General features: G+C 36.5%; 1 long non-coding RNA gene across 17 annotated transcripts; it reads right to left on the minus strand.

Annotated features, from left to right (window-relative positions):
• Nucleotides 1-9,099: 9,099 nt before the first annotated feature.
• LOC140875100 (uncharacterized) lies at nucleotides 9,100-13,466 on the minus strand. Of its 17 annotated transcripts, none has more exons than XR_012148343.1 (6): nucleotides 13,164-13,466; nucleotides 12,969-13,043; nucleotides 12,007-12,323; nucleotides 10,841-11,915; nucleotides 10,067-10,772; nucleotides 9,100-9,385 (listed from the first exon to the last, which is right to left on the minus strand). It is a non-coding gene; the product is annotated as an uncharacterized lncRNA (long non-coding RNA). The 17 variants fall into 17 exon arrangements; XR_012148339.1 differs by having other exon boundaries at nucleotides 12,969-13,065; XR_012148337.1 differs by having other exon boundaries at nucleotides 12,007-13,043.
• Between the last annotated feature and the right edge of the window lie 2,214 nt (nucleotides 13,467-15,680).

Here is a 15,680-nt window from a genome sequence, read left to right on the forward strand (position 1 = left end):
TTTGTCTCATCATTTAAAATTTGTATGCTTGCGGAATTCATACAATTTAGTCTAAACATGCATACAACGATAATATCATATATTATATTTTAGGATGATCGATTCCATTACTAATCGACCCGTGGTTGCCAATCACGAGTCTAAGTCCAATCCTAGGTGATATGCAAGTATGCAATGCAATCCTATTACATTGTTCTTCCAATTTACATTTCTTCAGTCTTTATCATTGCTTGCTGGTCCCACCTTCATCTTCAAAATCTCCCACTATTTCTAGTGAATTTACAATAAATTACTATGACAAATAAAGGGATACATTATAGGGGTGGGAACGGGCCATAAACCAGGCCCACTTTTATTACAAATGATAAAATCAAATTTGGGCCATAAACCAGGCCCATTAATAAAACCCAACAATCAATAATAAAGCCAAATGTAAACAACCTAACATACACCTATAATATTGGTCATGGCAATCGATCATCCTTATCCAATAATATTTAATTCAAAAATTAATTTATTGGATATCATGCAATGACAATAAATATAAATAGATAAAATCATATTTCATACATAAAATCTTATTTTATATATAAAATCATATTTTATATAGTTTATCCATAAAATCATATTTACATATAAAATCCAATTTTATACATAAAATCATATTTTATTATCAATTGTACAAAAATTAATAATTAAAGATTTAATTTATTGGATTAAATTTATAAATTTCCAAAATTTAAAATTTATCCAAAATTAATTTTCTTAAAAATTTTGGGCTCAAACAATTTTGATCCATTGCCTCGTGGACCAACTAAAACAATTTTCAATCGGACCAAAAACTGGGCCCGATAACAATTAACGGGCTGACATTCAAAATTTCAAAAAAAAAATTAAAATTTTAATTTTTCTTGGCTGCCCGGGACGATCCCGGGCAGTCCCCGACAATCGGGTCGGGGGCCCAGCCCAGCACGCTGGGCTGCTGGGCGGCATCCGCGGCCCAGCTGCGCGCAGGCACCCTGCGCGCAGACACTCTGCGCGCAGCCGTTGCCCTTTCGGGCAGCGGGCAGTCCCCCCGGAAAATTTTTTTTTTTTTTTTTCGTTTTATTTTTCTGAAAAATCGAGGCTTGTACAATTGAACAATATTTTAATCGTAAAATCCGAGAACAGCCTGGCTCTGATACCACTGTTGGAACACGGTCGTTCTCCGGATCGAAAAAGAAAGTGATACCCGTTGCAGCGGAAGTTTTAAAATTTATATGGAACGATTCCATATGGGTATCAAATTCCTACGATTAAAATTGATAACATAAAATTTAAACAATGTAAATTTTACCTTAAAATCTTGAAGCGAGATTATGGACACCAACAGATTAATCTGCTCTTGTTGTATATCCCAGAAACTGATGAACGAACGTTTCTTCAATCAGGTCCACGAATAGAAATTTAATCCCTCTGACAGACTGCACTAGAAAGTCTATCAGAAGTTTCTACGAAGAGAAATAACAGATTTGATCTGTTAAACCAAACTGCAAATTCGAAATTCACAGGCTGGAATTTTCGAACAGAGAGAGGAGAGGGGGCGGCCACACCTAGAGAGAACAACTAGGGTTTTCGAAAATTTTGTGACCTATGTTGTGTAATTTCTGTACTACAATAACTTATTTATAATGTGGGCTGCTAACAGCTTAGGGCCCATTAGTCATAAGTTCAAGCCTAACAAGCAAAGCCCGCATGTTTAGAAATTAATATAAAATTCATCGTGACTCAGATTGATAAACCAATTTCACCAATGTGCACAGAAACCATTTCTGCATATTTTAAAGTCAAGATAAATTTTCTGAATCCGAATTCAGTGATTTCCAAAAATGTCCATCACTATGTCATTTTGGAAATCTTACTCCCTCTACTCTTAAATAAGAAGTCCCACTTCTTTATTCACTAAATTTAACTCTTTAAATTTAATTATCTCAACGGGGATTAAAAATCCATTACTTGTGTGACCCTCAATGGTTCAGGGATACAGCTAGCCATGGGCTCACAACTCCTTGTGACTCGGAACAACAATTTACGACTTGCCCATCGAATCATGGTAAGAGCGCCTAGCAACATCGCCCCATGATTCCCTAGGTATCACTGATAGTGCCTGCAAGAACCAATAGATTTTGGTTAGCGTACAGTACGGTCCCTTCATCCATATATCCCGATCGAATCAACAACCATTGGTAAATCGAGAGTCGTTCGAGATTCGATAACTATGCAATGCATCTTGAAGATCAAATAGTGACATCGCATGTGCTACTAAGAAACCATTTCTTAAAACACATCATGTACTCTGGCCAGAGATTCGTCACACTAATATCTCCTCAGATTGCATAGGATATCCACACTCGCAAGTATGTGGTGAATCCTTGACACAAAGCATCGACTCCTATATGTGTCCTAACTGTACCCAATCCCGACACCTGATGACCCCAATAGAGTCGGTAAACGAGTCAAAATACAGTACTAGCATATAGAGTCTCAATGATGTTTCAAGTAGTAAGGACTAATGGTGTACAACCAAAACCGCGGACTTTATCCACTCGATAAGTGATAACCACTTGGAAAGTCCGGATAGGGTAGTTCGATCATTCATCATATGAATATCCATTTGCATGCTTTGAACATCTCTATGTTCCATACCAATGAAACATGGTACTCGGCATCGCAAATGCTAGTCTCAGTCTCGAGCGATCCTTATCCTTATTAACGGACGGCTCAATCGACTAGGAACTGTTTAGAATATACAGTGACTATAAGATGTGTTTCATGATAGCCATCCCCATGTGCTATCACATCTTACATACACTATAGTATATTCAAGGTCTTCATCTAAACATCTTATAGTATGTCACAACATAATAATATGATGAAAGATAAAGTAAATGCCATTATAAAAGTGTAAATTATATTAAACAAAAGATTGTTTATACATAGAGTCATAAAATCCCTTAGCCACAAGTTGGCTCATCGGGCACCCACTCTTTCAAAAACCTATCTGCTCAGAGTACACACTTGTCAAGAAGATCCTTCAAGACTGGTTCTCACAGCAGAACACTCAAACTAATATCTCTGGCACACCAGACGATATCGAATCATCGATATCAAACCTGATATATATTCTAAGGTCATACCTCGTCGTGACTGTTACCAAAAATCTAGACTGAGTAGCCTTCCCACCGCCATCCCCTGAAGCACAAAGACTCCCAGGCACATCGACATAGGGTCACGCCTCCTCACATCGAATCATGGTCATAGTCCACAACTCTCGGCATATACTGGACCTGGCATCTTGATGAAAACCTATCATCATTAGTCTCAACCTAACGAAGGTCAGACAACCTACTGTTCTAAGGAAACAACCTAGAACAAAGCCCAATGTTCTAAACCGAACAATATCCCTAATGCCTCTAGATGAATCACCTCATCACTGACACTAACTTAGTCCACTGACTCATTAGGTCAATCTTAGGAAAACGCCTGGACTAACCACAAGTCACACGATTACAACTGGCCCACTCAAACCTCATGAGTTACCACAGTTGAACATTAATCAACTAACGTCATGCCAAAACTTAGCAGAATCATGCAATCATCCACGAATTGCTGGAATAAAAATACATGTATATTTTCTTCAAATTATGTACAATTTCTTTATTGCAATCCCATGTAATAAAATTACAGTATTCAAAATACAATGAAATGTGCAAACAAACTTGAAATGATACAACCAAAGTATGATGATTCATTACAACTGAAATACTATTTACAAATACAATAATACAGTATTTAAATCATCGTATTAGTCTTCGTTCCTTGAGCATGAAGCTTCTAATAGACACACGCATCAATGCAAGAGTACTCCCGTCCAAGTCTCTCTACATGTCCTCCCGCGAAGAACTCCGGAGAAATGGCACGTGATAGCTAACCAGCTATGCTCTGCATCAGTGCATGTTAGCCAACCTCTTCTGCTCACGATCTACCATCAGCTTTCTTCTTGTAACCAAATCATGCTTTTGAACATGAAGTTTCCCGTTCGTCTACCAAAAGCATCGATACATGCATATCGGCAAAACCATGTTCTGCATGAGTTTAATGACCTTACGCTCGAAACCTTTCATTCCTTAGGCACTCGAGGAATTCCTGGTGAAGGTCTATATGACAATATCTCCAACTAAGACTGGAGAATATTCAGAGTAGTGTCATCATGGTAATGACTGTACAGATGCAAATATCAAGTAAGTCCCCACCAATCCTCTGCCACTGCCTCTAGCATCCGGTACTCGATCCAAAGCTAGGATCCACATGAGTAAAAGTCTTGAAAGCTTGAACACGATCCATCGCTCTTGTCCGTACTTGCTGGAATCCCACAAGATAAATCTTCAGAAATCCTGCCGATGATGATAGTCTTCAGGCAACCTAATCGCCGCATCATCACCTCTTCCAAGGACTCATCAATCCTATAAGAATAACCCAAAGTCTCAATACTATTTCCCAAGTCTCTTGCATGCATGCTCTGATACCAATAAATGTAGCGTCCCTACCCAGATCCACTACCTAATCAGATTTAAGAGCATAATTAAGCATGCATTAAATAAATCGCTGCGGAACACTTAAATAAAATCAGACCGGCAGAATACAACCGATTAAACAAATTCGATTATACAACTCAATCGAATAAATAAGACTAAAGGGCAAAAACCTACAGCTAATCCTGCTGTCGTCACTGGTCACTGGCGACTCCAATCTCCTGGTTCTCAAACCTGCACCTACACCTATCTCGTCGAATGGGGTGTCCAGATACACAGAAAATACTGGACGTGAGCTCTAAGCTTAATACGAAAGCACGGGTAAAACATACAAATATGATGCATGAAAATGACCGGGTATCCATATCTGGGATAACTGTATACAAATGCTCAGTAATAGCGCCTAGGACATGAGCGGTACAACATGGAAATCAAACCCTGCGTACACTGCTCATTACTAACGGACGTAGACCATGTCTTCCAGATGCCAGTGCCGGCTAACCCGTTGGTCGCGGGGCGCTCGACATCAACCGTCCGAATAGAGCTGAGCGGCCCTACATGACTCATCTCAAAAGATGGACAGACACAATATGATAGGCACATGCTGTATAATAATATGACACACAAATGCAACATATAAGCATGCAAAACCCGCTGGCTATCTCAGTCAGTACTTACGTATCTTATTACAGGCAGTCCTAGCAATTGAAAGAGTGGGTGCCCGGTGAGCCAACTTGTGGCTAAGGGCTTTTATGACTCTATGTATAAACAATCTTTTGTTTAATATAATTTACACTTTTATAATGGCATTTACTTTATCTTTTATCATATTATTATGTTGTGACATACTATAAGATGTTTAGATGAAGACCTTGAATATACTATAGTGTATGTAAGATGTGGTGGCACATGGGGATGGCTATCATGAAACACATCTTATAGTCACTTTATATTCTAAACAGTTCCTAGTCGATTGAGCCGTCCGTTAATAAGGATAAGGATCGCTCGAGTTTGAGACTAGCATTTGCGATGCAGAGTACCACGTTTCATTGGTAGGGAACATAGAGATGTTCGAAGCATGCAAATGGATATTCATATGATGAATGATCGAACTACCCTATTCGGACTTTCCAAGTGGTTATCACTTATCGAGTGGATAAAGTCCGCGTTTTTGGTTGTACACCATTAGTCCTTACTACTTGAAATATCATTGAGACTCTATATGCTAGTACTGTATTTTGACTCGTTTACCAACTCTATTGGGGTCATCAGGTGTCGGGATTGCGTACAGTTACGACACATATAGGAGTCAATGCTTTGTTGTCAAGGATTCACCACATACTTGCGAGTGTGGATATCCTATGCAATCTGAGGAGATATTAGTGTGACGAATCTCTGGCCAGAGTACATGATGTGTTTTAAGAAATGGTTTCTTAGTAGCACATGCGATGTCACTATTTGATCTTCAAGATGCATTGCATAGTTATCGAATCTTGAACGACTCTCGATTTACCAATAGTTGTTGATTCGATCGGGATATATGGATGAAGGGACCGTACTGTACGCTAACCAAAATCTATTGGTTCTTGCAGGAACTATCAGTGATACCTAGGGAATCATGGGGCGATGTTGCTAGGCGCTCTTACCATGATTCGATGGGCAAGTCGGAAATTGTTGTTCCGAGTCACAAGGAGTTGTGAGCCCACGGCTATCTGTATCCCTGAACCATTGAGGGTCACACAAGTAATGGATTTTTAATTCCCGTTGAGATAATTAAATTTAAAGAGTTAAATTTAGTGAATAAAGAAGTGGGACTTCTTATTTAAGAGTAGAGGGAGTAAGATTTCCTAAAATGACATAGTGATGGACATTTTTGGAAACCACTGAATTCAGATTCAAAAAATTTATCTTGACTTTAAAAGATGCAGAAATGGTTTCTGTGCACATTGGTGAAATTGGTTTATCAATCTGAGTCACGATGAATTTTATATTAATTTCTGAACATGCGGACTTTGCTTGTCAGGCTTGAACTTAGGACTAATGGGCCCTAAGCTGTTAGCAGCCCACATTGTAAATAAGTTATTGCAGTACAAAAATTACATACAACTTACACTCAGATTTTCAAAAACCCTAGTCTCCAGTCTAGGAATTTCGGCCGCCCCCCTCTCTTTGTCTTAGAGAATTTTCAGTCTGAATTAGCAGATCATATCTGTTCTATCTCTTCGCAGAAACTTCTGATAGACTTTCTAGTGCAGTCTATCAGAGGGATTAAACTTCTGTTCGTGGACCTGATTGAAGAATTGTTCGTTCATCAGTTCCTGGGATATACAACAAGAGCAGTTTTTAATCTGTTGGTGTCCATAATCTCGTTTCGAGATTTTAAGGTAAAATTTATATTGTTTAAATTTTATATTATCAATTTTAGTCGTAGGAATTTGATACCCATATGGAATCGTTCCATATAAAATTTTAAAACTTTCGCTGCACCGGGTATCATTTTTCAATCCGGAGAACGACCGTGTTCCAACAGTGGTATCAGAGCCAGGCTGTTCTCGGATTTTATGATTAAAATTTTATCGATTGTACAAAGCCTCGATTTTTCAGAAAAATAAAACGGAAAAGAAAAAAAAATTTATATATTTTCGGGCTGAGCGGGCAGCGCCGCGTGCAGCCCTGCGCGCAGCTTGGCTGCGCGCAGATGGGCTGCACGCAGCAGCCCTGCGCGAGCTAGGGCAAGCCTTGCCCTAGCCCGCGCAGCTGGGCCGCATGGAGCGGCCCAGCGGCTGGGCTGGACGAGTCCAGCCCAGCGACGGCCCGGGCTGCCCAGAAAATTTTTGTATTAAAAAAATTAAATTTTTTCGTGAATTATGAATTCTAGCCCAAAATGGTTTGGGCCCAGTTTTTGGCCCGATTGAAAATTGTTTCAGTTGGTCCACGAGGCAATGGGTCAAAATTGTTTGAGCCCAAAATTTTTAAGAAAATTAATTTTTTGGATAAATTTTGAATTTTGAAAATTTATAAATTTAATCCCATAAATTAAATCTTTAATTATTAATTTTGGTACAATTGATAATAAAATATGATTTTATATATAAAATTGGATTTTATATGTAAAATATGATTTTATGGATAAACTAGATAAAATATGATTTTATATATAAAATAAGATTTTATGTATGAAATATGATTTTATCTATTTATATTTATTGCCATTGCATGATATCCAATAAATTAATTTTTGAATTAAATGTTATTGGATAAGAATGATCGATTGTCATGACCAATATTATAGGTGTATGTTAGGTTGTTTACATTTGACTTTATTATTGATTGTTGGGTTTTATTAATGGGCCTGGTTTATGGCCCAAATTTGATTTTATCATTTGTAATAAAAGTGGGCCTGGTTTATGGCCCGTTCCCACCCCTACAATGTATCCCTTTATTTGTCATAGTAATTTATTGTAAATTCACTAGAAATAGTGGGAGTTTTTGAAGATGGAGGTGGGACCAGCAAGCAATGATAAAGACTGAAGAAATGTAAATTGGAAGCACAATATAATAGGATTGCATTGCATACTTGCATATCACCTAGGATTGGACTTAGACTCGTGATTGGCAACCACGGGTCGATTAGTAATGGAATCGATCATCCTAAAATATAATATATGATATTATCTTTGTATGCATGTTTAGACTAAATTGTATGAATCCCGCAAGCATACAAATTTTAAATGATGAGACAAATTTTCAAAATTAAAATCCCTCATTTTAAATATGATTTAAAATTGATATCAAGATAAATAAAGGAAATTTAAATATTGTTTAAATGTTCCTACCTTCCATCAACGATCAATGTATGAGATGCTACCCGCGGATACGGTCTGGCTCATATTATTGGGGGGGCCCGTTCGTCGGAAAGTTGTACATTGGATCGACACATGTTGTAAGTTGGATGGAACTCCCATGGGATTGGCTCATATTATTGGGGATCCACATGGCGACCGTCCATCACAACTTGATATTGATGGGTAATCTTGACATGTCACAATAAACGGCGTCATATTATTGGGCCCTTATTGGACATGAGGTAAAAATATGGAGGTTGCTTTGGAAGCACACTACAAGAAAAAAGGCAAACCACAACGCTTTTTCCGCGTTGTTGTTGTCCCAGAAAAAGCGTTGTCGTAGGCAGTGTTGTAAAAGACCGCGGTCAAAGACAACGCGGAAAAAGCGTTGTGGTATTAGGAAAAGACAACACTTAAAAAGCGTTGTGGTATTCGGAAAAGACAACGCTTAAAAGCGTTGTAGATTGAATAAAACACAACGCTGAAAAAACATTGTTGTTTCTAGAAATTACAACGCGTAAAAAGTGTTGTAGATTGAAGCTAGCACAACGCTTTTTAAGTGTAAAAAAACATTGTGCTTTCTAGAGATGGTTTAAAAAAAAGCGTTGTGCTTCGTTGTTAATTTGGGTGAAAAAACGTTGTCGTTAAAAACGTTGTTTTCGAATTTTTTTTGCAAATTTAAATGTCTATATAAATAACATCATTAAAATATATGAAAGTGCAAAGCTGTGGAGCGAAATATTCTCATAAAAAGTACAAGATATGTACCCAAATCACACTAAAACACATTTCATACTGAAAATCTTTGTAATATTTGTGCCATAACATGTGGACTGTGTGCCAATCCTAACAATGAAGTCTCTCTGAATGAATACGAAACAAGTGACTACAGAAGGAACTGTTGATGAGGTCCAAGGGAATGCCCACCACAGTCAGCGACAATCTCCGCCACCAGTAAGAACCAGACTTCTGAAATACGACATTAGATAACACAGGTTAAATATAACACATCAGGGGAAAACGAAATTTGAAATAATTGAGAAGGTAGGAAAATCAAAGATGAGTGGCAAACATACTATGCACATTTATGAAGAAAACGAATGATAGAACAGAGCCGCATATAAGCACATAAAAAATAACTGAAGAGAATATGCATGTAAATAACATATCAATTTTTAGCAAAATAAAATGAATATTTTAGCAACTGCGACAACATCACAAATCTTTGAAGAAAGAAAAAAATAATAAGAAGAAGAAATAAAACTACCTACTTTGATATGCAACTGTATTTAGTCCTCATGATTTACTAAAAAAGACAGATAATTAGGTAAGAAGTTTCATACCCCCATTCTTTGTTGATTCAGTCCTCCATCGAGAAACACCTAAATATAACCCCTGGATCTTTTCGACAGTTCTTAGGTACGAAGACAGGATTTCAAAACACGAAAGATAGATATCTAAACCATCGGCGTGAAATTTTAAACTCGTGTTGGAATTTCAAAGCAGAGGACTGAAATTACAGGATTAGAAATGCTTTTTATCGAATTAATTTTTTAAGGAAAAAAAATGTAAGAAAATCTAAAACAGAGATCTTTGATCCTAGTATTGGTGGCTTAACGTTCCAACACAATAATTTAATGAAGCACGTACTCTGAGACTTGAAGAAGTCCTTACATGGCTTCAATCCTTGACCAGGCAAAAGAGACCACACTACCCTCGATCTATCATCGTCAGACTGTTCCCAAACAAAGAATTGCATTAGATAAATAATTATACACTCAAAGTAAATGGAAAATACATGAAGAGGAAAACAAGGCGCACAATCACTCGTTGCATAGCACCATTATGTAAATTTCCTACTCTTTTTTCCTACAGCAATGAATCGCCATTTAATTCAATTTATCATGAGAAACAAACATGTAAACATCGAAATCAAATTGCGATATATACATTTATAAAAATAAAATCAAGTAGTCATGACTTAACTATTGGATCAGCTCCCTTTGCCTCACGTGAAATGAGAAAGTGAAAACTAGTTCCCTTTGCCTACCGGGAGGTTAACCTAATACTTTGTCTAAAACATTTACCTCTAACTCGTCCGAGTTTGATAATTAAACATTAAAACAATTAATGATCAATATTAGTGCGATAATCGTGATGAAATCAAATTTAAATATAATGGATGAAGTTTCGATTTCTAGAATCTTACAATCACTGAAGAAACAAGGTGAAGATAATCTTGAAATGTCCAAAAACTTCAATCTGAACCCGAGCTTAAATAATTCCTAAGACTCGAAATGTGGAATAGGTGCAACAACTTCTCACCGGAAAACTCGACGAACATGACTGAAATGTGCTGAAATAAATAGAGCTTGGCTCAAATATTTTCTATTTCGAATCCAAACTAAACAACAACAAAACAACCTGAAATCGAAGATAAAATCGCTGGAAAACTTGCTAAACGTGATTGAAACCAGCTATATTTTTCCTTTGCAATATCAAATTCCATGCATATAAATCTGCAAGAAATACAAAAAAAAAAAAAAAAAGAAGCAAGCCAACAGTAGAAACAAGCCAAAAAATCTAACGAACCCAAATAAAATGTAAATGAAATAATAGATTGCTTACACAAAAGTCTCAGCACATGACTTTAAGGTAGTATTCTCCACTGATTTATTAAGTTATGACATGCATATTCCAAAAATAATTAAAACAGCAGCACAAAATTTTTGTTTTAACCAACAATCATCAAAACTAAATCGAGCTAGAACAAGTGTACACATAAACAATCAATAGGAACATTCAAGAACATGTATACCTCGAACTTGTCCAACGATTGAACCTACAACAACCCGATAATGAATATAATGACATAAAAAAGACAAAATTTGAAATAAATCTAGCAACCATATATTTTCTAACCTGTAGGAAGCATACTACAGTAAACAATAGGGGCCGGAACCTAGCTGCCACTAACCTAAAAACTTAAAGAATTGGAGCTAGACTAGGATGGAAACCGAAAAGCACTTGTTCCACTTTATTAAAAAAATCACACACAAAAATATAAATATAATATTCAATAGTTTATAAGGGTCAAAGATGTGTTCAAGTGTTAAATCAAGAATCATAATAAATTAAGCATAAAGTTCAACAAAATGTAACACAAATGACAAACCCAAGATAAGAAGTCGGTGCATGTTATTGTGTACAGTCCATTCCAAATTCACCTTCACTTTTATTAGAACTGATCAGGTAAAAATTATGTATATCATGTCTAAAACAAAATATTAAATAATAATAATAATAATGATAATAATAATAATAATATTTTGTTTGTCATATATTAATTTTCATTTAATTTGTTTGCCATGTACTCAATTTGGTACCAATACTGAATACCCTCATATGGCTCGTGCGCTGAAAGTTATATATTGATATCCAGCTCCTCGAAAATTGATTGTAAATCTTCTTTAGCTTGAACCTCTTTGACTGATTAAACCTGGAAAAAATAATTATGAACATCAAATAATAAGAATAATCATATATATAAGAAGCAAAAAAATCAAGGAAGTTTAACGTAGAAACATCACCTTGAAAAAAACACTGTATGCTAATGAATAAAAACCAGCCCCGCATCATTTCAAGCAACCTTCCTCCTAGCCTAAGCGACGGTAGGCGACGGAAACCTTCTAAAGCAGCTGAAGCACGCATTATATCATCGGAAGGTCATCATTATCATATGTCCAATTATAATCATATTTCCGATAGCTACAAGTATATGACCCTGCTCTTCGATCTGAAACTTTGACAAAGTAAGACAATAAAAGAGAACAATAGAAATGGTGTTGCCGAACCAACTTCAAATAGTAAAAACTGCTCACAAGATGATTGAGAAGAAGGTAGAGGCCTACAAAGAGAATTTAATTAAACAATAATTTATGAACTAAACTTGGAATCAAGTAAAAAAAGCGTAAGATGGACAGAAATTTACAGAGAATAAGATCATGCGGTATTTCTTTATTGGGACTTAGTTGTATTCATGACAATAAAATGTATTGAATGATTGTAATTCCGCACATATAGATACTCCAGTATATTCCTATCAATTCAAGAATCATAATTCCACTCAAGTATTAACATCTAAACTGCGTCAGCCCTCCAACTTCCATAGAAAAAATTTAATTTATAAAATCTCTCTATACTAAGAACATTGCAGAAAAGAATGACAAACGTGATAGAGATTTACACATCAAACACTTGTTCATTTCAAGAATCATAATTACACTCAAGCATTAGCATCCAATACTGCGTCTGCCCACCAACATCCATAAAAATAAGCTTGTTTCTTCAAAAATAAAATCGATAAAATACATATGATGCACCTATCGGGTTTTCGTCTTCCTCCAACTTACCTCTCGGGTTTTTGTTGTGAAGTAACTAAATGTAGTCAAAGAAACACCGATTAACTCATGTTTCCTCAGATATAACATAACGTATGTCCACTGGCACCCACAGATATAAACAACAGAAAATTAAAATATAATGCAAAAACCTTTCTAAAAACAGCGTAATCCCCTATTTCCAAGCTCATTTCCTTCTCTGATGTGGCATCAAAAGCATGTACTGCCTGCAAAAACAAGAGGAAGGACCTACCAATAACGTAAACTTTAGTGTGTTATAAGAATATCTTCGTTCCATCTATAAATCTAATTTTTACATGCCTCAGCCAAAAAACAACGCAACTCACTCTGTTTTGCCACCAACAATCGAAGCAATCACACCTGAAGAACAAAGAACAACAACTCACACAACAATGGTTGAACAGGGGCGACGACTTTGAAGCTTCAGGTCACGATTCCTTGCTACTTTGGCATCAAAACAAAGCTTAGGACGAGCTCTAACCAATTTCTAGCTCCAATCACGGATTTTCGATGCCCGTCGCAGTGAATCGACGACAAGAAATGGGCGGCTAGGGTTGGGTCTTGGGGGGAATCGTGAGAAGACGAGAAAATAAGATTTTCCTTTAAAAACGTAAAAAATAAAAGTGCAAAAAAACACGGTCAACAACAACGTGGTTTTAAAAGCGTTGTTGCAGATATTAAAATAGACGCTCATACACAACCCTTTTTCAAAAGCGTTGTGTTTGACCCAAAAAACGTTGTCTTTATAAATAAAAAATATATAAAGACAATGCTTTTTACTAAAAGCGTTGTCTTTATAAAAAATACAACACTTTTTGTAAAAAGCGTTGTCTTTTAAGTGTTGTGTATTACCTTTTTTCTTGTAGTGGCAATTGGGCTCTACCTTTTGAAAATTATGGTTGGCTGATATTATTCGGGAATATAGTTTGTCAATTGGACTCCATGTTCCCACTAAAAAAAATGTTTCTCGTTTTCACTAGAGGGTAGTGAAATCGTTAAAATAGTGGGAGTGAGATTCATAAAATTAAAATTCGCCATATTTTATGTCTTAGTAAATTAATTAAACAATCATCGATTATTGTCTGTTTCATCTCAGTATATCATTATGATGAATCTTCGTAATCCACATGTTTCAATTCTCGAACAAAACAAACCTTCTGGCGCAACTATACAGGATGGTTCCATAAGTTAAGATTGTCATGAGTTCGGAAAAGATTTTCTAAGTGTTAGAAAAGGCTTCTCCGAAAACAGCCTCGGCTGATGTAACTGCCGAAAGGTTGGCCGAACTAGAGAAATGTTTGGACCATGATCTCAAGGCCAAATGTTACATGCAAAATTCGACAAGTCTAAACAAGTTTGCCATTACTGCAAGAAACCCGGTCATTGGAAACGTAACTGCAAGGAATACCTCGAGCAGTTGAGAACTGCAAAGGGTATGTTTTACATTGAAATAAATGTTTTACTTAATACTACTTCTTGGGTATTGGATACCAGATATAGATCTCACATTTGCAATGAGTTGCAAATGATGACAATAAGTAATAAGTTAAGGATGGGTGAGACCCAGATAAGGCTCGGGAATGGTTCCAGAGTCAAAGCCAAAGCTATAGGAAACATTTATTTAATTTTGCAGAACAAATTTTAAGTTATTTTTGAGAGATGTTTTATATGTTCCGGATTTGGTCAAAAACATTATATCTATTTCTATGCTTGATAGAGATGGCTTTTCTTGCAATTTTGTAAATGAGATTTGCAATATTTACAAGAATGAATGTTTGATTGGAAATGGACAACTTGAAAACGATCTATATAGCTTAAAATTAAAAGACGTTCCAATTAATTATGTTGATAAACCGGTAACAACAATTAAAAGGAAGGACGATAGTCAAAACCCGGCAAACCTTTGGCATGGTAGGCTAGGTCATATTTCCTCAAGGAGGATGAACAAGCTAGTGGGAGAGGGCATGTTTGATATGTCTGATATTAACTCTCTACCTACTTGTGAATCCTGCCTGAAAGGAAAAATGACTAAATCTCCATTCAAGGGGAAACCTGAGCGTAGTCAAAATCTGTTGGATTTGATCCATACAGATGTTTGTGGTCCATTTAGAATTGGTACTCAATTTGGCCACACCTACTTCATTACCTTTACTGATGATTATTCAAGGTATGGGTATTTATATTTAATGAAAAATAAGTCTGAAGCATTTGAAAAGTTCAAAGAATTCAAGGCTGAAGTAGAAAACAAACTAGGAAAAAGTATTAAGGTACTTCGATCGGATCGTGGTGAAGAATACTTAAGTGCCGAGTTTTTGGACTATCTAAAAGAGAATCGGATTCTCTCTCAGTGGACTCCTCCTATGACACCACAGCTGAATGGTGTTTCGGATCGTCGTAATAGAACCTTGTTGGACATGGTTCGATCCATGATGAGCTTCACTGAGCTCCCACCATCGTTTTGGGGCTACGCGCTTGAAACGGCGGTTTTGTTCTTGAACAACGTTCACACTAAAGCAGTAGATAAAACACCATACGAGTTATGGAATGGCAAAGCTCCTAAGTATTCGTACTTGAGGATTTGGGGATGTCCTGCTTACGTGAAGCAGACAGTGAGAGATAAGTTGGATAGTCGATCCATCTTATGTTATTTTGTGGGGTATCCGAAGAATTCAATCGAATATTATTTCTATCATCCTGCTGAAACAAAGGTGTTTGTTTCAAGAAATGCCAACTTCTTGGAGAAGGAATTCTTATTGGATAAGAAAGGCAAGATGATGGAACTCGAAGAAATTCGAGAAGAACCCGAAATACAAATTAACGATCCTACCCCTCAAGAATCATCA

The sequence above is a fragment of the Henckelia pumila genome, chromosome 1, assembly GCF_033568475.1.
Source record: "Henckelia pumila isolate YLH828 chromosome 1, ASM3356847v2, whole genome shotgun sequence".
In the NCBI taxonomy this organism is placed as follows: domain Eukaryota; kingdom Viridiplantae; phylum Streptophyta; class Magnoliopsida; order Lamiales; family Gesneriaceae; genus Henckelia; species Henckelia pumila.